Genomic DNA, 25,939 nt, shown 5'->3' on the forward strand with positions numbered 1-25,939 from the left:
CGCATTTAGATGGATTCACTTATAGGTTCACCATCATAGGCATTACTTTCCAAGGATACACAGGAGCAGAGGCCAATCCAAATATCTGATTCCTCTTATCGACACTCTACTAGTCCATCCTCTTCTTCTAAGAAGAAGAAGAAAAAGAAGACTGAGATTCCTACCTATTCCTATTGTTGGAAAGGATCTCATGATGAGGCACATTTTTTTTAGAAGAGATTTGATGGCTATGAGAAATAGATTGCAGATTTGCAAGCTCTTCTTCAGAAGAGCAATATTTCATCTCCATCTTCTTCTACCTCACAGGGGGGTGATCCCACAATAATGGGTTCCACTTTTTGACCAATTTTGACACTGAAATCAATATTTTTGCAACAAACGTCACGTTCAAGTGACTATATCTCCAAAACTATAAATAATTTCAAGATGACATAACTATTGATTTTGAATACTTTGTTCCTACTTTGTAACTATATTTTTTAATCTAAAAAAAAAATTATTTATGTCAATTTTTTTTATCTCCTCTGAAAAGTGGTACATAATAAAATTCAATATTTTAAAGAGTGACAGTCCATTTGACACACATAACTTTTTTTTTAGAAATGATAATGAACTAATTCTTTCGGCGTTGGATTTGTAACATCAATATCCAGTGTCTGCATTTGGTTTGATTTATTTTTGTTGAATATTGTATAGTTTATGAAGTTTTGAAGTGACACGAATCGTAATTTAGACATACGTTATGTTTGACATAGATAATTTGAAGTCAATTTATCATAAACCTAATTTTTTTTTTTGAATAGTAAGGTATCTCAATAAGCTAGTGCCTACATATTTTTCAAAAAAAAATTGAACTAATTTACTAATTTTCCCGAAGTGTCGAAGTCAGTTGATGTTCAATCGGTAATGAACCTATAATGAGTTAAACTCATATTTGAAAGTCTTAACAACTAAAATATATATTAAAATTATAGTCGTTGGAAAGCTTGCTCTGAGAAGCACATTTTGACATTTTTAATTTTATAGTAAGAGATCATTCTCCTGCAATTATGGGAGTCAAAAGAGCAAAAAATAAAAAAAAATTATGAAAAATGAGTTCAAATTTTCCTAATTTTGAGCGTCCGCTCTAACACTGTGTTCGAGCGAACATATTATGCATGTTCGCATGAACACGTGTTCAGGTGAACATGTCTATTGCACTTTCACGGAGGCCGGAAAAATATCTGGCTATGTTCGCGTGAACATAGCTAAAAATTTCGTGTTCGTGCGAATAATCAAAAAAGCCAAAAAATTATCAAAAATGGGCCCTGCGCCTACATGTATGAAACATCATTCTATCCACGAAACAAAAACCACCATGTCTCACATTTCAATCATTGATTGCAAATTTTCATTATAGACGTCATTTTGTGCCATCAATCTCCGTATTTAGTATCAACCTGATAGTGCATTGCAGGCCTATCTTTGCCACGAATTTTGTCCACAGATAAATCGAAGGCAAGTGAGAGATTTCTCAATATTTGCAAATTAATATTCTTCCTATCTTCGTTCATGCTTTCATCAATATTTCTTATCTTCATTCACATTTAATTGAATTTTTTAATTTATAACTTGAATTAATAAAAAATATGTAATTTTATTTTCAAATCAAATTCATTCGATAAAAATAAATGTGTCATAACTCTTTATGAATTCTCAATTTCTATAAAGAAATAATCTAAGATTTTCATTTCCTTCTAGGACATAGATTAGATGATTTTGTGTTACTAATGGTCTCCTTGCAGCATGTGGCAATTGTGGGATGAAGACATGATCATAACAAACTACTAATGTTTGCTTTGTAGGACATTGTCGAAGACCATTGTGTGTTTTTCAAAACCATCTGTGTGGATTTATTAGATTAAATAACACTTCATTTGGTGCTTAAAATGAACTTTTTATTTTATGCCTAGCGTATTTATAGTATTTAAATCCCTATGAGTTGCATTGGACGTATCCTCTCCCCTCGCCATTCGTGGATCTTGGGTGTAAGAGAAATCCATGTAACTTCTATAGGAGGCTTGCCTTGGACCAAGATACTTGATATTGGGTATGCCAAGGGATGACCTCAGAGCGGTAACAGGCCAAAAGCTAGGACAACGTTCCAGCCGCTATATAAAACTTGATTACAGTGAAAGTCATGCCGGCGGTATTGCTGAGCGATAGCTCTCCTCCAGTATCCTTGTGGTGCGTCAAACCCTAGTTCTTAGGGCTAGGAGACCTTCTGAGGAAGTTTATCACTCACTTGTTGAACGGAATGCCCTTACTAAAAACCATGTTTTAGTGGCCAAAATCCTTTCTATCCACTGGCTCAAGGGGTCACCCATGCCCGTGAAGACATCCTACATTCTCGCGGTCCTTAGTAGAGACAATAGTCCCTTGGGAAGTCATGCCCCTTGGGAAGTGAATCTTGGTAGCCCCGAGAAGTGAGTGTGTTGTAAGGGGGAGCCTGTGGTGCCAAGGTCCTAAGTTGTCCACTCTGGACAAACACAGCTGAACTTTGGTTCAAGTAGGAATTCAGTGGATACAGTCCTAAAGCCTAGGTTGTGGTGTGACTATTCACTTTTAACAACAGCTATTCTTGTCTTAATGTGTCTTGCGTGTGTGTAAAACATAATCAAGATAAAAGCCAACATTCAAATTTACACCTTGAAAATTTGCAAAACCTTGTCAAAATATCAAACATTGTCAAAACATTACAAACTTTGGTTCAATACATTCAAACCTTGGAAAACATAGCAACTTGTGCTCCTAAACATGCTTGGCAAAACATAGATTTCACTCTTGCATAGAATCCACTTGCATTCTTCATAGTTTGAGCCTCATACTTGCATCATATAGACTTCATATAGCACCTTTTTAGTATCCCTCATATTCACATTGCAATCATTAGCATTTAAGCTTGCATCCTTTGCATTTCACCTCAAAAATTATCACTTTGCATCTTCCATCTTGCATCTTTGCATACCCAACCCTCATCTTGACTACTTTAACCATCATTTCGGATGTCCTACACATTATTTTGAGCATTCATTTCGAATTATCTCCTTCAATGTGTCTCTTCCTCACTGCTCTCTCCCTCTCCCACACACACACAAACACTATTTACTTGTGTCTCATTTTTATATTCATCCCTCCATTTCTGTCTACCCCTTTCACTTCTCTCATCACCTATCCATTTTTTCTCCACATACACCTCTTCTCTATATCCATATTTCTTCTCCATCTCTCCCTTTATCCATCTCTATCCCTATATCTCCCTCTCTACCTTCTCTTAGTTATATATTTCATTTTCACTATCTTTGTTTATCTCTTCCTTTTATCTCCATATCCCTCTTCTTCTCAATCCCTTCACCAATTGGGCCTTTTCTCCATCTCTATAGAGGCACTAGTAAAGTTTGACCCATTTTTCAACAAAAAATCTGGAAAACATAGCTCTTAGAATTGCCTTAGTTTCAGCCCAGCTTTCCAACTGCTACCTATGTCAAGGTAGATTTGGCTTTGTCATTTTGATCTTATCTTTTTTTGTCATTTTTTTGATCAAGATCCAAAGTCTATTGTCATAACGTTAAACTCTTAGGTTAATACCTTTTAAAGATTTCACCTAAGTTCAAAAAACCTTATGTATACTGAGCTATCATTAGCATAATCATATTTCTAAATGTCATTTTTGACTTACCCTAGTGGTATATCCCCCTCATATTGCATTTTTCAAACCCTAACATCATTTTCACTATCAAACCCTATCAAATTGTCCATCAACCAACTTGTCTTCTTGATCACCTATCCTCATTTTGCATAGCCTAAACGTCATTATCAACCCTAGGAAACCATCCCTTGCATAGTCCACTTTGTGTACACTTACCTTTAACATCCTTACCAAGTCCAAAACATAACCCTAACCTTCATTTTGCACATCATAATCTTCATCTTGCATACCTTCAAAATGACACCTTGCATTTGCACTTGCATAACATCCCTAGGACATTTTTACTTTTCATATCAAAACCCTAGGTCATTTAACATTTCCTCACATTGCATAACATCCCTAAACACTTAAAAATATAAAAAACACTCATATCTTGCATACCCACATCTTAATTATCAAGTTTTGACCTCTTTTATCAATTGCAACCTTGTTTTACCAACTACACACTTCATGGGCGCAGTTGGTAGTTTCAGGGTGGACTTGGTAGTTTTAGGGTGCACTTGGTAATTAGGTGCTTCATTCTAGGTTCCAAAACCCTAATCTGCACTTCCACACCTTGCATTGCATCCCAAGGCCTTAAGAAACACTCTAAATCACTCAAAACACTCAAAATTTGCATTTTAAGAAACTTTGGAGCTACATCATTTGCAGAAAAAAGAAGGACATGTGAGCTACAAATAAAAGAGGGGGTTTCTAACCTTGTGTTTACTTTTTTTGATTAGTTTGGCTTTCATGGTAGACTAGTGGGTGTTAATGTATGTTGATTGAGTTTTGTGATTTCTCATAGTATATTATGCATTTAACCCATTTTTCTAGTCCTACAATAAGAACACAAAAATTAAAGAGACAAAACAATTATATATTTTATAAGAAAGAAAAATTTATTTTTTAGGACAAACATTATAGTATTCATACCATGTTATTTGTTTGTGATTCAATGATGGCTTAAGAAGGATTTGGTGCTTTGCTACTTGTAAAGAATGCAACTCACAGATTTTAGTCATATAATGAAAAATATTTATGTCTTGTTGCAGACGACTGCATTCTATTGATTTCTGTAAAATAATTTAAAAGTATTGACAGCGACAAACAAATCCGTACAGTGATTTTTTTATCTGGTTACTGCACGAAATTTATCTTGAGGCAAGGGATAATTTTTTTTTTTTTTTGATTTTATAATGGGAAACAAGAGAGGAAGGCAAAACAAATATGCAAGGAAAAGATTTGATGAAGTAGAACAAAGAAATATTCAAAAAATTGTGGCACGTTATCATCGAATTAAACAAGGTGAAGGAAATGTTGAAGAAGGCTCAACAAAAGTACAAGTAGTGCCTATGGGAGAGAGGTCAGGAACACTCCCTACGGAATCTCAAACAATGAATGTTGAAGAAGGTTCAAGATCAGTCCCTACAGAGGTTCAAATAACAGAAGTCGGAGAAGGGTCAGAATCTTTCCTTGTTGAATCTCAAATAATGGATGTTGGAGAAGGCTCAAGATCGGTCCCTGTAGAAATTCCAGTAACAGAAATCAGAGAAGGGTCGAGATCAGGTGCAGGAACTAGTATGGATGAACTCTTAAATATTGTCCAATCTGTAAAGTATGGTATTTCTCATAAGAATTTAGATCATTTACTTAAAATGGATGTAGATAAATTGAGAAAACTTGCAGCTAGTGTTCAACCATTAAGTTTGTCTAAGAGAAGGTCAATGAAGAAGAAGATAAGAGAAATTATGACTCAATTTGATAATACTGAAACACTTGGACAAGCTCAGTTGCTTTCACTTTTGCTTACACAAAAAAAGTTGCAAGAGGCATTGAAATTGTTAGGTGTAAACACAACATCAAAAAAGAGAAGATTTTCTAACATGCAAACTGATTTGATTGAAAATGTTAAACAAGGTTTGAGAAACATAGGAAAACACTCTCGAACTAAAGATAAGTCTGCGGCAAGAAAAGTGATGTTGATGTCTGTTGTAAGTAAGAATATGATCCAAAATAGACAAATATCTTCAATTTTGTCTGAAATGGGTTTTAGTAGGAAAACAATGAGAGAATATGTTAAGAGAAGATTAATTGTGGATGACAGTACTATGGAGGGCAATTGGGCAATCATGTGTAGAGCACCTCGTTCTGATAGGATTGAAGAGTTATTAAAAAAATTAATCATATCATTTTGGATTGATAACACTCATCCTTCATCAAATAGTAGAGATGTTATTAGGCATAGGATTGCACCTGGTCAATATGAACATCATACAAAAAATTGGTTGGACACAACACAGCATGAGTTATATGTGTCATTTTGTAGTCAACATCCTAATGTAAAAGTTGGGCAAACATTGTTTGAAAAATTGAAGCCATACTTTGTGAGGTCAAACAAAGTGTTTGAAACGTTTTGTTGTCATCATCATATTGAGTTTGATCTCCACTATCAGGTATTTCAAAATTTTGTAGAAGACACATATGGTTTTCATGTTGCTCCTCCTAGTAGGAGAAGTGAGTTTATATCATCCATTTTGTGTGACAACATAGATGATCCAGCTGGTCAAATAAATTGCATCAAAGGATTATGTGAAACATGTGGTGAATTGGCTCTATTTCCTTTGAAAACTGAAAATATTGATGTAACAAAAATATTGAATTGCAAAAGTTACAAGTATGTCAAGAATGAAACAAAGTTGGGGAAAGAAACAATAAGGTTGGAATATGTTGAAGAGGAGTTGCCTGTTCTAACATTTATGGACAGATTTATGAAATTGATTCAACCTTATATTTGTCATGCTTTTTTTGCAAAGTGGCAAGCACAACAGTTTCAAACTCTGAGAGATAATTTTCCACTTGGAACAATTGTATCAGTTGTTGATTTTGCAGAAAACTATTCATTTGTTCATCAGAAAGCAATTCAATCAGATTATTACTTTAATAAGTAGGTCACTATTATGGTACATGTTTTTTATAGACATGCACAGTTAGATTTGGATGGTGTTCAGAGTATAGTTCAAGCATGAGTAATTATAAAGGAATATCATTTTTATATAAGTGATGATAAAGAACATGACATTCACTATGCAGAACATTGCTTCAATATGTTCTTTTCTTATTTGAAAGAAAGAAACATAAATGTTGATAAACATTATGTTTGGTCTGATGGATGTGCCGCGCAGTTTAAATCATCTAGACCATTTTATGCATTGTGTAGATATCATCGCAATGAGAATATAAAATACATATGGAATTTCTTTGAGAGTGGTCATGGAAAAGGTGAACATGATGGTGCTGGAGCTTGCATCAAACGTGCTTTGCGAAAATATCAAATGAATTATCAAGGAGTTCGCGTAAATGATGCACATGATGTTGTTGAATGGTGTAAGACTCATTTTGCATTAGATGAGGTCAGGACATCATCAACAATGAGTCGACAGACACCATATAGAGTCTTCTGGGAGATAACAGGTATGGATGTGTACGTCTATTTAACTTTTATGCATGATTAAATTATAAAATTTTATTGTTAAGTTTTATTTTTGAATTCGTTGAAGTTTAAATTTAATTTTTCTATATTTTCAATTTAACGAACTTTCAGGTGTTAATAGAAAAAACATGCATGGTTGCAAGAGGATAGAAAAGACACGTTCTTTACATTCAGTCATGAGTACAGATAATTGCAATTGGACATTGAAGACAAGAGAATACTCATGTTTTTGTGACAGTTGCATTGATGAAAACTATGAAGAATGCATCAATTAGACACATGGATATACAGGTGCATGGATTTTGGTACGACTTGATGTTACTGATAAATTTGATAAAGAAGATGAAAATTTTGATGATATTCCATTGATTTCTGATGATTATAATCATATCTCTGGATTGGTAAAAGTGGGTGAGTATCATAAAAATTAATCTCAAGTTTTTATTTAATTATCGTTTTCTACTATCTTATATATATTGTACACATGCATTCATGTATACTTGTTATGCAGGAGATGTCTTTGCAGTGATTGCTGAGCCTGAAAATCATGAATGTGTCAGTTATTATTTATTGCAATGTAATGCAGAGAGGAAAAAGTTATATGACCATGAAGGAAGTGATGGAATGTTGTTCCCCATAGGTAAATTATACATATACATATGTACATGCACATATATATTTAAATAAATATATATATATATATATTTAGGTAACTTCATATCTGTCAAATTTTAAAACACTTAAATTTGTGGTACAGGTTCTGTTGTGATAGAGGGGACATATTTGAAGCAAGAGAAAATAGTCCAATATGGAATACACTTTGTTGATTATCAACCTGACAACAAAGTTTTACAATATAGCCACCTGGTCGTTGCTATAGGGCTTTGTCTGCATCCAGTCAAACTTAAGCATGCACATCGCAAGTGGAGACTAGACAGTGAAGACCATGAAAAAATATTGCATGTTATAAGTGTACATCATGGTTGATTAGACCTTTGAGATTTATTTTATAATAATCTAAATATAAACTTTGGTGAAATGTGTTTTCAATTACATACTATGGTGAAATTGTGAATATCAACTTTGGTGAAGTTGTGTTTTTAATCTGAATATCTAAGTTTCAGTTATCATTAGTTTATTTTTAAAACTATAATATTAATTGTACTATGGATGAATTTAATAATTTAACAACTCGATATAAATAGGCTAGAAGTTAGTTCGAAATTACATAATTTCATTATCTATGTTACAATTCTTAAATATCAACTTCTTTTCAAACTATTGAATTTCATCTTGAATTAAATGTGTTTAGATTAATTGTACGATCATAAGTTCTTTATTTTCATTAATTTATTAAAAAATTATATAATTTAATAATTTAAATTAATTGTACCATGGATGAATTTAATAATACTTCACCTTAAAAAGTTCCAAGGAAATTCAAGTAGTTGCAAACAATAAATATGGTGATTTTGTATTATTGTAAAACAAAACGCATACTTTCTAAGCCCACGGAGGTCCTCCAAAAGTTATAATTAAAAAACATCTATTAAAGAAGATCAAAAACATTATTATTATGATAAACTTCCACGACAAACCACTTTAGCGTCGGTTCAAAAAAATTCGTTGGATGACTAAAAATTGAACTCTCGTTAAAAAAAATGTATTTTATGATTGTAAACCTTTATAAAATTAATTTGAAAATGAAAAAAATTACTATTCTTAGTTAGGGTATGTAATCCTTTGATTTGACAATTTAAAATCAGTAGAGAACATTCTGTTCTGGTTAAAATCAATTTTCTATTTTTCAGGTAGTTTATTAACGTTGAGTTATTTACAAAAGAAATGAGCCTACACATTGATCAAGAAAAATTACTAGTTGAGGCTTTTGAGTGCATTATTTCTATCACTTCCATCACAATGCGAGGAAACTCATAATTTAAAACAGATACAACACAACTTAAATGTATTCCAAATTGATGAAGAGCAACTTCTACTCCACCAATACCAGAAAATAGAGAAAGTACTTTGACACCATCAGGATATAATGCTTTCAAGACTGATAAATGATATGCAACTGTATCTGTTTGGAATGAATTACCCAAACAACACAAGCGATCAGTCGGACAAGAAGTTCTACGAGTGTGATCTCTATCAAATTTTAATATAAGCTCTATCTCATGGAGCTCTAGAGGGACGAGGTCACCTGGCCCCACCCATACCAAATTCCACTCTTCACACTTTTGAAGTATATATTTCTGCGCACTATCTTGCAGTTGCCCGCGTACATTCTGAATCATAACTCTCAGTTGATCAATAAGGACAGTGCCACATCGTCTTGAGTCTATGGAATTTTTTTTTGTCGTCTGGTCCCATGAAGGCCAATACTTTTTTATTTGTGAAAGTGCTTCCTGAATAGTCATGGGGGGAGAGGTTCTGCTTGAAATCGCCAATAGGTTTCCTAGGAACTCCAAAACCAATTAGTTCATTGGGACACAAATTAGGGATTGCATCACATAATTCAAACATTGCTTGCTTGTCTTGCATAGTACCCTCTATGTATTTTTTATACTTCAACACTTTCATTATCTATGTTACAATTTTGAACTTACACAATTTCATTAGCTATGTTACAATTCTTAAATATCAACTTTTTTTCAAACTATTGAATTTCATCTTGAATTAAATATATTTTTAATTGTATGATCATAAGTTCTTGATTATCAAATTTAGTTTATTAAAAAATTATATAATTTAATAATTTAAATTAATTGTACCATGGATGAATTTAATAATTTAAATTCATTTATCAACTTGTACACATATACACGTCTTAAGAATAAACATCTACAGATCTAATATATCTCTATGTATCTGAAATGCAAACTGTAAATCTCGAATAAATATACGTATGTAGCAAAATATAAAAAGTCATATATACGTACATGTGATGGTATCTAACACTGAAATACTCAATAATCAAATAAAAAGTGAAAGTACATGGATGTCATCAAGGAACTGAAATACACATGTGTACATGTAAACTGGACCTCCAATATATATGCATAAAAAAAAATATAAATCTGATCTACTACTAGAAGGACCCCTCAAGACGCATACGAACAGAACGACCTTCTGATCGAGTCTCCTGTACATCCTCTCGCTGAGGCGCATCAACCAAGTCCTGTAAATATATATACATATATACATACATGTGTTAGAGTTCTATCTTTAAAACATATATATACATACGTGCATCATGTATATATACATTCAAATTAAATACAAATTTGCATATATAGATATATATTTAGTTTTCAAAATATTTAAATAACTTTAAACAAACTATTTAAAACTCAAGTACCTGAGCACTACCAGGTGCCTCAATAGAATCATCTCTCTCATGTATATGATGCCCTGAAGCAACAGTATGTGTAACCATGTGCTCAGCAACCTGTGCCTACATGATTTATTACGAGTTAAAGATTAAATTAAATATTTGCATATATATCTGAACTAAATTTTTCAATAAATGAACATATTTTTTAATTTCATATATATTTAAAATTAAAAATAAATTATATATGTACCTAGGTCTCCGGAGGTAGAGGATGATCAGAAGACTCCATCATATCATCTACTGATGCACCTGAGCTTGAAACTCCATGTCCAACTGCTAGTAAATCTGAGTGAAGTGGACTATGTAACTGGCTGAGTACATCTGGTGTAGAATTAGTGCTACCAAGTCTGAATAACAGGTCCATGTATGATGAAAGACCCAAGGTCGAACTAGTATCAATCTCAAATAGGCCTTGCAACTACTCACCAAAATCATCAAGGCCCTCAGCTGTGATATGGACATCTCCAACTCATATGCTCGAGTCATTTGTAGAGTGTCGTGAGTCTGGTGCCGAATGTTGTGAGCTACGCACAGGTGTATCATCTGTCACTAGTGTGGTGGCCTGTATCTGTGGAGCTGTGTCGAGGCTCTGATGTTGTCTAACAACATCCATCACCGTGTGTACTGGAATCCTCTGTGTATCAAAAATATAGCTAATAAAGTGCAACATATCCTCCAAAAAATACAGTGACATATCCATATGTGTCTGCTATCCTGAAAGACCATGAATATCGCTTGGCAGTGGTAGCCCAACATCTCTATATGCATCATCAGAGGAGGCACCTGAAGTGCTACTAGATGCCTATGAAGATGGTCGACCAAGTGGACGAGGACGTCGACTATGAAGATAACAACCAATAGAATCTGATGTGATACTAGCTACCGTAGATGCAATGTGCCCAAAAGTGTCAATTGCTTCCCTTTGGGAAGCAATGACAACTCTATCTACAATAGGCGCATGTGTAGGAATCACAGGAGGCATCCTCGGTCCAACAAACTGTCTAAGATCTCCAGGTGGCAGATGATCTACACTGTGGTACTGGTCACGATCTGCCACCCGACCACGCCCCTGTTCGTAATAATCAGGAATATCCAAGTAGTTGACATTGAGCCCTATATAGAACTCAGCGTACAACTGTTGTGCAAAATAAAGGGGTATTTGGTCATTATTAGGATAATGACCATATGCAGTTAAAAATCATTGATAGATCATGCTAGCAATAATAGGGTCTCTGCATCGTGTGACTCTGTAGCCTCTCACCCTACCTTGTGTCCCCTCATAAGTTGGAAATAACTCTCTTCGGATGACATCTTTGGGGGCTACCCTCTTGACATCATCAAATGATGCATCTCCTGAAACCTCAGCCCTAAGCTCCTTAGATATGGAAGCTAATATGGCAGGAGTAAATGAATGATGACCTCTAAACCTAGCTGTCAAATCCTGTAAACTCCTACATATCGTAGTACATATGTCTCTATAAACACCATCATCAAAGCTCAATATAGAGTGCTGCAGTCTAGCAACCTCATGCTCTGAAAATGCAAATAATGCATCAATATCGATGCATGGAGGTGGTGCAGCAAGACCTCTAGTAGGAGCTGCAGGTACAGCCTGACCTAGAACATGAGCTACACTAGGAGCTAGAACATGAGCCGCACGACGAGCCCTACATTGAGGTACACGAGGAGCCCCACCAGAAGCTATAGCACGAGCCCCACCACGAGCTGCATGAGGAACCATATCAAGATCTACATCAGGTGCTGCAACAGGAACCACATCAACATGTGTCGTAGTAGGAGCCACAGTAGGAACTACATCAGGTGTCGCACCAGAAGCCGCATCAAGCATATCGTGTGAAGCCATATTTGTAAAAATGTATGAAGAGCTAAATTGTTTGTTGTACATACTTTTTTATTTTTAACATTAAAAATTATACACATGTAATTAAACATACATCACACATCATGGACCTAGATAATCTGTAACACATCCAGACCTATATTAATTTGCATATAAGTATAAGATAACTTTAAAGTTGAGAGTTTAGTTATGGTTAGAGTTAATTTTTTATTCTAAGATTTTATTATATTTTGGAGGGTATTATTAGAGAATTCAATTAAAGGGTACCTAATAAATTATTTATATTACTCTTAAATGATAATGTTTCGAGGTTTGAAATTCTTGATTGATATTATTAGCAGAGTGAGTCACTGGACTCATAGGTGGCTCTCATCTGCTGGGAGGGTTACCCTGCTCAAGACTGTGATTCAGGATCTTCCTATTTACAGGTGTTTAGTGCAAACACCTCCCGTGGGATTTTTGAAAGATTTTGATGCTTTGTCATGACAATTCCTTTGGTCAGGCAATCTCCAATCCTCTAAATGGAGCTTAGTCAACTGGGACATGGTTTGTTTGCCTAAGTTTGCTGGGGGTCTAGGCCTTAAATGTATGGCTCTCGGTGTCAAAGCTCTTGCTGCAAAGTTATACTGGAGATGGTGCAAGAATCAAGATCGGGATTGGGCCAAGATTCTGACCCATAAGTATTTCTTAGGAGTGGAGGTCCAAGATATTCCTAGACTTGAGCTTAATGGTAAGGGGTCCTTTATTTGGGACACCCTTAAAAGGGGTGCTCCTCTTATCAAGGATGGCCTTTTCTGGATCTATAATGAGGGGTCAAGTGTGTTATTCTGGCAGGACTCTTGGGATGGCCACCTTCCTATTCTCTCCAATTTTCCCCACCTTTTGCCTCTGTTTCAGGTTTTTTCTTCTGCAAGTTGGACCACAGTAGCTCACTTCAAGATTTTTCAGAGGTGTGGATTGATGGAGGTGGCTAGTTGGAAGGATCCACAAATTTGGCCCACAGGGGGCTCCTCAGAGATTCGGGCTAAACTGGCGCATCTTCTCTCTGCTAGGCTTTACAGCTCTTCTAAAGACAAAGACATCCTGGCTTGGGGTCCTTGCCCAAAAGGTAAGTTCAGTGTGGCCCAGGGATATGCTCGGCTGGATAGCCAATGTAATATAGTTCAGGTGGTTCCCTGGTGGAGGAAGGTCTGGAATAAATTTTCTTGACCGAAATGTAATTTTTTTCTATGGTTGGTTGCGCAAAATAAGTGTCTTACTTGGGATAATCTCCAGCGAAGAGGGTTTCAGGGACCCTCTTTCTGTCCCCTATGTATATTGGATGGGGAAGATGTTTCTCATGTTTTCTTCTTAAGTCCTCTCTCTAGAAAGATCTGGCATAAGTGGTGAGAGGCGTGGTGCCATAGCCGTATTCATGCCGAATCTCTTATTAAATTTTGGGATAGCCTTGGCAGACCCCCTAGGAAAACTTAATTCCTTCAGGTGGTCTGGGCTATTGGACCTTCTTTCATTTTGTGGAATCTTTGGTTGGAGCGTAACTGTCAGATCTTCTATAATTCCAACTTGGGAGCCACTAAACTATGGCAGTTGATCCTAACCAGGCTTCAAGAGACTATCGCTGCTAACTGTGATATGTCAAAGCCGGTAGATCCTGGTGATTCTCGTATTATCAGGAATTTAGGATTAGTGGATAAAGGATTTGGAACTAGTAGCAGTAAGAGATCTCAGCCATGAAAGAGGAAGGTTTGTAGAGTGGGGAGATGGAGTCTTCCTCCTAATGCAGTCCTAAAGATTGACATTGATGGCTCCTCCCGTGAGAATCCTGGACCGGCTGGAGTTGGGGGGATTGGGAGAGATGCAGATGACAATGTTATTTTCATATTCTCTATTCAAAAAGGAGTTCAATCCAATAACATGATGGAGGCTTTGGCCATTAAGGTGGCTATGGAGCGGGCTTGTTCTCTTGGTTGGAGGAGAATGGTGTGTGAGTCTGACTCTCAGATTGTTGTGATATGATAAATAACTGGAGAGTGGATGAATCTAGCTAGAAAATTGCCTCTATTGTTAGAGAGATTCTCCACTTGAGTAGCTTTGTGGATGGGATCTCTTTCTGTCATATTCCTAGGGAATGGAATGGAGTGGCTAATGGCTTGGCAAAATGGGCATCAGAGAAAGGTGCTGGTTGGGATATTTCTGTTAGGGATGATCTTCCTGCTGATCTTGCTGGGACTTTTGAGCAATTAGTGGAAAAGGACAGAATGTAATTGGTTTTGGGTTGGTGTTTTGGTTGGTTGGGTCTCAAGCCTTCTGTAATTTGGTTTTATTTGAATAATTTTTTACCCCTTTTAAAAATAAAAAAAAACAATGTTTCGAGGTTTAGGTTTCAAGTTGGGTTACATATATATCATTTAAAACAATGGTCATACTTCATGTATGTGCATGTATCTCAAATGTAATTTTTAACAATTTAGGATTAGGGTCAACTTGTTTTAATTTTATGTAAGTTAGGCTTCAATTAGGTTTTCAAATAGGGTTTTAGTGTAATTAGGCTCAATTTTAGGGTAAGATTTAAGACCTTATGACACTGTCAAGGTTTACACGAACTTACATAATTTCTAGCATTAAATTTAAGGGTTAATATTAAAGTCCATGGTTAAGAATTTAGGATAAGGGAACTTAGCATATGAAGTTTATGATTTGGTTCAAGATTATGATTTAGGGTATTTATTATCATTTATAATATTGGGTTTAGAAATTAAATTTTAAGGTCAAGGTTAGGGTTTGGATAATGGTTAGGGTTAGGGTTTGGTTAGGTTAGGGTTAGGGTTTGGATGTACATGTATGTTATATTCATACAGGTAGAAATGCAAATTAATCTATATTCTTATATATGTATAATTTAGGATCTCCCCTTAAGATATGTCATTGAATTATATAGTTAATTATATACTTCTAATTATTAAGACATTAAAAATAATAACATATGTACATTTAAACATGAATATTGAAAACATATGTTTGTACATCTATATCTACCACATGAGCATATTTACATGTACATTTATGAAATAAAATATACATTTTAATCTACATTCTTATGTATAATTTAGGATCTCCCCTTAAGACATGTGTTATTAAATATAGTTAATTACACTTAGTTATAAGATAAATTAAGATCAATAGTTAACATATACACAAATTATACATATAAAAATGTGAATTTATTAAAAATATGTACATACATTTACTTTTAACCATGAACAAATATACATGTACATCTATGTTCAAAATAAAAAATTATACATTTTAATCTATATTTTTACATGTACAATTCAGGATCTAGACCCTTAAGATATGTCATTTATTTAAACTTCTAAGATTAAGACATTAAAGTGAATTTGACATATTTACATTTAACATTAACATATATATATATATATATATATATATATATATATATATATATATATATATATATATATATATATATATTTTAAATTTGACTTCTAAAATTTTGTAATTTTTTTAAAAATATTTTTTCTAATGTTTTTCTAAATTTATTTTCAAAATATTTGAAAATTATAAATTTTCTAATATTTTTTAAAATTTGTTTTCTAAAATTTATATTATTAATAATTTTCCAACGTTTTTCTTATTTTTTTCTAAATTTTTTTTTTTAAAAATTATATTAAATTATAAATTTTCTAATGTTTTTTCTAAGTTTATTTTCTAAATTTTATATTAAATTCTAAATTTTCTAATGTTTTTGCAATTTTTTTAAAAAAATTGTTTTCTAAATTTTATATTAAATTATAAATTTTCTAATATTTTTTCTAATTTTTTTAAAATTTATTTTTTAATATTTTTAAAAAAAATTATATTAAATTATAAATTCTCTAATATTTTTGTAATTTTTTTTCTAAATTTTGTAATGTTTTTGCAATATTTTTTTCTAAATTTTCTAATTTTTTTAATGTTTTTTTCTAAATTTTCAATTTTTTAAAAATATTTAAAATTTTTTTTTCTAATTTTTAACTATTTGTTTTCTAAATTTTATATTAAATTATAAATTTTCTAATGTTTTTGTAATTTTTTAAATAAATTTTTTGTAAATTTTATATTAAATTATAAATTCTCTAATGTTTTCGTAATTTTTTTTTAAATTTGTTTTCTAATGTTTTTCCTAAATTTTATATTACATATTTTTTACTATTTTTTCTAATGTTTTCTAATGTTTTCTACATAATATTTTTCTGTTTTCTAAATTAATATAAATAAACAAGAAAAATATTAAATTAACATTTAGATATGTTTTATAAACTATTAAAAATGTAAATAACATTCAAATATATTTTCAAAACTATTAAAACCTATATAACATTCAAATATGTTTTAAAAACACAAAAAGAATGCATTGAAAACATTAAAATATATTTTGATAATATAAAAAAATACTTAAAAAACGTTGAAAACATTAAATTAATATTATTTTGACATACCCGATAATGAAAATGAGAACAAAAATGAGAAGATGATGTCGACGGAAGTTGCTCAAGTCACATGTTCGCTCGAACGCTCAATGAACAGTGCTCGCCATAAAAATGAATTTGGAAAAGTGAAGAAGACGTTTTAAGCCGCTAGAAATTTTGTCAATATATGTTCGCGCGAACATGTGCTACGTACTTGTTCGCACAAACATGGCATGATATGTTCATGTGAACACTCGACGGAAACATGTTCGCGCGAACATGTCTAGGGTGTTCGCACGAACATACAAGAAATGGAGATGCGAAAATTTGTCATTTTTTTGAAGTTTCTTCCTCCCACAAAAGTGGTACCTAGTATTGTGGGTTCACCCAGGGGTCTGCCTTTCAGTCTTCTTATATATCTTCGACATCTACGTTAGATTTTGGATAGGGTCATGCATTATAGGAATTTATTGCATCCCCTTCCCAGGTCTCTTGGATACTGGATTTAGGTGCTTCTCACCATATGACATCTTCTCATGGTGTCTTCTCTACTCTTGAGGTTTCTCCCATTCCTCATGTTCTCATGGGGAATAACATTGCCCTACCAGTCTGTGAAAAAGGTTTAGTTAGCATTCATGATGGAACCTTCAATGATGTATTGTATATTTCCATCTCTGTCTACAAAACTTCTCTCAATTTCTCAAATTACACGCAGTGGATCAAGGAAGACAGTTGAGTTCACTATAGATTCAATCTTCATTCAGGATAGTGCAACCAAAGGTCTTATTTCTATAGGGATAGTTGATCATTCCACTTGTCTCTACACCTTCTTGCACTTTGGTCCATCATCTCCATTATTGGATCATACTTCTTTTCTTTTGCGAGAGCATCATGTAGTGCAGTCAAGACACTTGAACCTTTGTATTGTTCCTAAGATCAACACACCATATCCAGTTGAAGTCTTTTCTCTTCAGCGAGATTCTTCTTTAGCTCTGCCCAACCCTCCAGCTTCACTCATCAAGCCTCCAAGTGTACTTGTTGCAAATTCTATAGAGGACATTCATCTCCTCTTTCATGACAAAGTCACCACACTTGCATTGGGGATTCCCTTTTAGGATCCTCATGTTTTCTACTTTGAGCATCAGTTAGGCCTTCCATTCATTCAGTGGTTTCCTTGTTCTTTGCCCTTGTTTCTTCTGCTTTGGAGTTCCATTGGTTCGTTCATTTCTACATGGGCTACATCATTTTGGGGGGGCTTTGGTGTCTCATCTCTCTCTCTCTCTCTCGTTGGGGGGAGGGGGGGGCTGCTTATGGTTTTGAGAGAGTCTCTTGAGCCATTTTCCTTTTGTTATTTTTTCATCTATTTTTGGAGAGGAGTTTTTCCCACTGGGTTGTCTCCTTTGTCTCTAGTTTATAGATATTTCCTTGTTTTGGGTACCTGATCAGGCCTTATTACCGGGACCTATTTTCTTGCTTTCATAGCTTTGCTAGGTTAGCTTACCTCCTGAGCTTCGCTTAAGGAGTGGTGTTAGAGTAATTATTATTTTACACTTATTAATTAGATCATCTTGATTTAATTAATTAAGTTGTTTATTACTCTATTTACTTAAGCTATCTCTTAGGTGCATATAATTAATATTTTATATTAATTATATTATGCAATCTAGCTTTATTTCCCTTTAGGGTTTCCTTCACCTTTAAGGTTGAACTTTTATAACTTTTGTTTTCATCTTGGAATAAAAAAAATTTTCTCTCACACTATTGAGATTTTCCAAGCTCTACTTTTTCCTTTTCTAGTTTCTCTTCAGTACCAGTTATTTGCATGCAGGTGTTCTTGGTGATCTATGAAGTTGGTTTTCACAGCTTCTACAGAGATCTAGTAGAAAACATGCACTCAATTGGAGTGCAAACTACTGTGTTGTCTACATGATAGTTATGAATATGAACACTCTTAGATGTCTACATGACAAATAATATGCTAATGCATTAACCTAAGTAAACTTAAGTAAAATGTAATTAGTAAATACTTATTTGCACCAACACCCCCCTTAAGTGCAACTTAGGAAAATGTACTTAAACTCACAAAAGCTAAATAATAATGCAAGATGGGTCCTAGCTACTAGGCCACATTAGGTACCCATGTAAAATATAAAAGTGCAAATGATATGCAATGCAATCTCTCATAAAGTGGAGAAAGAGAGAAAACCTCATGGGAAAAACCCTCTCCCAAAAGGAGAGAAGAAAAATAAAGTAAGATACATGTATGGATGGAGTAATCAAGAGCCCCCCATTATGACATACATCATGCATATACAATAGATAATCCCTCCATAAGAAAGAAATATAGAGAAATGAAATCACCCCCTTAGTGAATGATCTCCTAATGATGAGTGCTTGAAGACAAAAGAGAATCCAATGCCTGCAAACAAAATTTCTCCCTTTAGGAAGAAGATACACCAAATAAAAATGCAAGAAGGCTTCCCATTGTGGATAGGAAGATGGAAGGTGAATCCATATGAAGTATGTTGTCTCTAAAGTCTGGAGATGTGTCACCATGTCCTTGAATACTGAAGATGTTAGGAACCAATCAAGATCAAGTCTAATAGAAGAAGGTACCAGACAAGGAACAAATGGCAACTACTTCGTATAGGAATGTGGATCAAACTCTAAAGACCAAGATGCCTCCTCAAAAGAAGAAGTAGGAAGAGAAACAAAGAAGCCCCCTTAGTGTAGAATCAACACCCATGAAATATGCTCTTGGATCAATGTAGAAGCTACGCCATGAAAACTGAATGATATTTCTCCCTTGAGGAAGAAATGGTGTCATGGGTGTACAAAAGAATCCTCCCAATCAATGGGAAGAACTCTTAGAATGTAATTTGTCTCAAGAAACTACATAAGAATTTGCAACACATGAGTATGATCAACCATGCAGTCTGACATTTCAAGTGAAGTTTGAGATTCATGTAAAGCAATGTCCAAAGATTCAAATGTCTTCTCTGAAGTGAAATGAACCTCCTACAAATGTTGTAAGAAATTATCCACAATCATGTTAAACTCGAAAGAAATATTAAGTGGAGAATCATGAGGGTTAGAGTGTCCCTCACAACAACTGAAGAAGGATCATCCTCAACAAAGAGAAGATGTATACCATCAATAATATCTCTCGTATCCTCAATGTAGGACTCCACAAACAAACTTGCAATGTCTATCAAAAAGTCATCCCAAGGAACTAAGTTTGGAAGACAATGAATATCTTGTTGCACTGAATCTATGTGAATCCATGACTATATAAATACAAGTATCATCAAGAGAAACAATAGATGCAATATCAATAGGAGAATTAGTAGCTACAATTAGAGGTAAAAGATCTTTTGGGAATGGAGTAACATGTGGATATCCATACATCTCCCAAAGATAGATCCAAATATCATAAAAATAAATTGACTTCATGTCATCAAGTGAATCCATAACCTCCATATCCATATGTAGAAAGAGTGCATGTCAAATGATTGTAATAGTGTCACCATTGTATGAAAGTCCTTTCACATATGGCAACGCATGAGGCTCACTAAGATAAGTGAGAACTAATTCACTCCATTGCTTATAGTTTTGTATTGTGAAGATAATTAAATCTTCCTCATCCATGATGTACTAATCAATGCAACCCCCCCTAAATAGATTTTTGGCACTTTATACTAAGTGTGTGTACAATTGTCACTTTTCAAAATGAACCAAAGTGGACTTCTAATTTTGATGGTTACAACAACAAATATGAATCTATATCAAACTCAACAAGATAAGACACAAGACCTCTCAAGGATCTAATTAATTACAAGTGCCAAAATAGAAAAAAATGACCATTCTTAAAGTACTATATCTACTCAAAATTACTCCAAACTGATATCAAATCTAGAAAGTAGACAAAAAAATTATGCACTTTAAAAATAAATAGCACTTGAATATGTGTCCATATGAGCCCGAATGAAGCCTCTAAAGTTGTTAAAATAGAGATTGGTAATTTTTAGAAAAACTCATGAACAAAGATCACAAACAACCTACACCAATGTGCAGGTCACCAAATTCTACTCCAAAACAAACAAACAAAATTCTTGAAAAAAGGAGTGTGTATCAAGGAAATATCATTGTTTGAAAATCACCTTTGTAATTATTTTTCCTTAATCGCCGCCATCGCACCTCCAAAAATTAAATGACTCTAGATTTTATCTCAAATGTCTAATTTTGATGAAACAAAAGTTGATTTGGGGGTATTTTGAGTATCTGAATGTGATACCAATAATTGATTTGCACCAACAAGCTCCAATCTTGACCTATGAAAAAAATAATCTCTCCAATAGCTATGCAATGAAACTCCTATGGCTCTAATACCATGTAAGAATTTGGTATAGTTCTGATACCATGTAAGAATTTTCCTAAGGCAAAAATTCAATGCCAAGATCAAGAAGCTCAATAGATAGCACAAGAGAGACAAATGATGATCAAATGAGAATGGATATCAAATAATTGGATGAATACATTATAGAAGTGCCTTGTATATAAAGGCAACTAATATGATTAGGAGTCGGCAAAGAGATAAGCATAACAACTAAGCACATGTCCACCAAGAGTGGATTATCCTCCATTGTGCATGAATGTACATGCAACAAAAAGAGGATAAGAATACAAAGGTGTATCTCATAAAGAGATGTAGTAGACAACATTTGCTCAATTGGAGTGGAAACTACTATGTTGTCTACATGAAAAATCATACAAATATGCAAACTCCTAGGTGTCTACATGAAAACTAATATGCTAATGTATTAACCTAAGTAAACTTAAGTAAAGTGTAATTAGTAAATACTTATTTACGCCAACACAAATTGAAGAGGACAAAAGGTTATTAGAAGTAGAAAAGAGAAAAATAGAAGAAGCCAAGTAGAAATTTCTTGAAGAAGAAATGAAAAGAAGAATTGAGAAAGAAAAGAAAAGGAAAATAGAGGTAGAAAGGAAGAAGAGAATAGAGGAGGAAGAAAAGAAAGAGAAAGAAAGAAAAGAAAAGGAAGAGAAAGAGAAAGAAGATTGAATAGTCAAAGAGCTAATAGAGAAGAAACAAAGGGAAGATGAATCAAAACCATCTAGTTCATCTAGTCCACTTTCACTTGCTAGCCTAACAATTGATGATGATGATCAAACTGAATTGGTCTCATCTTTGGAAAAACTCATTGAGAAGAACATAAAAGTTAAGAGCCTACAAAAAACCTTAATGGAGGTAACTAACAAATTACACAGTACTCTAGCAGTCAAGCATACAGAGGAAAATCCTAAATAGAGGGCACAAGCAGTGTTGAAATATTTTGATGAAAATTTTACAAATTTTTTGAATGTTACAAACTCAAAGGCCTAGATTTCACATGATGCTAATCTATTTAGCACTATTTGACAAAATATCAAGAATTATTTGCTAAGTACTAATACTTGTATCAAGGAACTTCAAAAATGTCAACAAGATGAAAAGATATTTTATATTAAGTGTACCTTTTCTCATAAGTTGACCAAGAATTTTTATTGTAAGATTGAAGGAAAGCTGAGAGAGCTAGAAATTCTATCAAACTAGATATGATAACCTTCTAACAAAGTTGATGACTTTGAAGGACAAGTGGCCAGTGTTCACAGTGATATTGGGAAACTAGAATTTTATAAAGAAATTTTTTTAAAGAGATTATCAAAATTTAGAGAGTCTATTGCTCTAAAGATATCTATTATTGAGAGAAAATTGGAGGAGTGTGTCAGAGCCAAGGACATCTATTTGAATTTCTTATACTCCAATCTTAATGCAGTTGAGATTGCATCATATGCCCTATGAGGAATTCTCACCTCTACTGAAACAACCAAGGATACATGGATAAAAGGTTTAAATAGTGTTAAGGTAAGTTTTGATGACTATATAAAGATGTTATTAGTTTAAGGAAGATGAATGAAGTTTTTGATAGCAGATGAACAAATTTTGACAAGTTTTTGATATTCTAACCTTTGTCATTAATATCAAAGGGGGAGAATATGCATAAGAAAATTCTAAATAATGTAAGTTATGAAATCATATTGAAAGGGGAAGCATATGTAAGATGGATAAGTTGTAAGAGATGATTAATGTATTTATATTGTAATGCTTTTTAACAATTTTTGTATGCCATCAATGCCAAAGGGGGAGATTTTTGACAATTGGCTAATGAAGATATGTAAGTGTTGTCATTTATGACAACACATAATGTACATTTTTGTAGAAAACCTCAGAAATAAAGATACTTAGCTTTTGGTACTAAGAGAATTTTCTAAGTATAAAATTGGTTTAAAGAAATGTATTATTTTGTATGTAACTTGTTATTGACATCATATTATGATTAGTGAAGTTAGATGGAGATAGTACAAATGCTTATGATGACATGTATAATCTTAGACATTAGTATAGATTGTACAAAAAAGAAATATTCACATTTTACCAATGAAACAAAATAATCGAATTAAAGGTAAAGGAATTATTTTTTTTACAAAATAATTACTTGACCAATTAGGGCTGGCATCCTACATGTTTACTTTAAGTTGGAAAAGTATATTATCGTCTTAGCCTACTAGCAAAAATTTGTCAAAAGGCATGGTATTTATGCAAAGGACATCTTACAAATTCAAATGTGAAAAAGTGATATATTGTGTTGACCAATTGTATTGTGATATGCAAACTTTTGTGAAGTGATATACGCAAAGATTTGAGAACCCAATTTTGTGATCTAAGATCTAGCTGAGGTCAAAGAATAGTCAAGAAAGAAGTTACAACACCTATATACTAGAGGACTATTACTTTTTTGGGTAGTGAGCTCTTCTTGTAATTGGAAGTGCATGTTTAGGCAGTGTGCTCATCTTGCATCTACTGTACTATAACTCCTAATAGGGTTGGAATCTCCTAAAAGGGATTCAAAGTCTTCTAACAGGGACACTCTATACAGAATTTTCTCACTAATTCCTAATAGGGTCCATCCTATAACAAGGAAGATATATATATATATATATATAATCTAGCAGATATTATCCCCACTGAGGTTTTTCCCTTAGCCAAGGTTTCCCTAGTTAACAAAATATGGTGTTAGGAGTTATCTTTGAGTATGGTTACTATTACTATTTAGCATTACTTGTTTACCTTCTTATCTATGGTTCAAAGTAATAAATAATATTTAGTTGGCAACTTAAGATTGTAAATTACTAATTCAACCCCCCCCCCCCCCCTGTACTTCTTATTTCTAACAAAATCCTCATAGTGTATTTTTTAACCTTTAACAAGGTTGGCTCCTAATAGGGCTCACTTTAGTAGAGTGAAAATCAATAACTAGTTACAATTGGTGATTTTTCCCAAATTGGATTTCCACATTAAATCTTGGTGTCAATTTTGTTCATACTATTTCTTTTATGTGTATGCAGCTCAGTTAAAGTTAAGGTTAATCACATTAAGATCAATATATTCAGTTATTGCTAAGTTAAAGTTTATTCTTAGTATTTTTTGAATCACAACATTTTCTAGTGTAAATTGAGTGCATGTGTGTTTATCGAGTAACAACATAATACAATTCAAAAAAAATTATGTTTTGATTTGTATTGACATCTAAGGGATCTAGGATTTATTTTTGGAGTAACCGATTCACCCTTTCCCTCTTAGTTACTTCTCCTATATTTCTAATAGATATGTTCTTTTTAGGTGATGCGCAAATAGAAATTGATAATGACCTATGTCAAAATGTCACAAGTTTGAGAAATGAGGGATGCAATCCTGTAAATGAGAAGAATGTAAGAAACATGGTTGATAGAAACCTAAATACAAGATTCGATGGTAGGAAAATGAAGGTAGAGACAATGCCTCTAGGGTTAACTTAGTACATACTAGATTTTTACATGTAGCCTAGGTGATGGCAATTTAGGGAAGAAAAGTTAATTTGTGTGAGATTATTAGACTACAATTTTTAGATAAAATTGTAAAGTTGGAAGAAGACCAAGAGTGTAGTCTTCATATTTGAATCCTTACCAATCATTTGTTTTTCTATGCTACAAGGAAGTTCCCAAGAGTGAAACATTGGAATAGCAATGAGTGCAAAATGAAATTGGTGACTCAATGATACAAATCTAGGCTAGAGAATGTTAGAGATGATGACATTGAAATAATGATGAAGAATTTCTAGTTTCAACTAAAATAGAGGTACAAAATACCTCCATCCATGGTAGAGAAATATAATGATGAAATATGTTTCATGGTGGAGATAAATAACACTTGTATGGAAGATATGGTACCAAGAGACTAAACCTAAAGATGACACCATGAATTTATGTGTCATTAATACCCTTGTTAGCATGTCAGTTGAAAAATTGTCAATTTCCATTGAGGCTTTATATTGAAAGAAATGTCTTATTGATTTGCACTATCAAATCTCCTCGAGATTGATGATGGTCACCTTGTTGCTATGGGAAGTTGCATGAACTTTACCACTAGCAACATAGCGACCAAAGGGAATTACCTCAGGACCACTCTATTTATAATAAAGTTATTCTTTAAATTCTAATTGTTTGATGAAAAGACCATCAATAATGGTCGCTATGTCACCAAAGGGAGCTGCTCAATGTTTACCCTTGGCAACATAGCGAGAGCATGACACATGTCCAAAGACACAAGTGGGTCCAATGTAAGTATATAGAAGGATTTGATTGGATTAACCACCAACTTGGAGGGTTGAAGCTGAGTCATTAAAGGTTTTATCCCTCGATCATTGGATTTTTCAGAAATTGATGACTTGATTTTAAAATTGGAAGGTGGTTTTACTTCTTTTTTTCTACAATCTATTTATGAGAATTAAGGCTCCTTCTATGAAGTTAAACCAATGATATAGTGTAGGATTTAGAGATTTTTCTTCACAAAAATGAATTTCTAATTTTCTAGAAAGTGAAGAACCTTTTG

Source organism: Cupressus sempervirens, chromosome 10 (genome assembly GCF_028749045.1).
Source record: "Cupressus sempervirens isolate cs-2001-9-10 chromosome 10, ASM2874904v1, whole genome shotgun sequence".
Taxonomy (NCBI): Eukaryota; Viridiplantae; Streptophyta; class Pinopsida; order Cupressales; family Cupressaceae; genus Cupressus; species Cupressus sempervirens.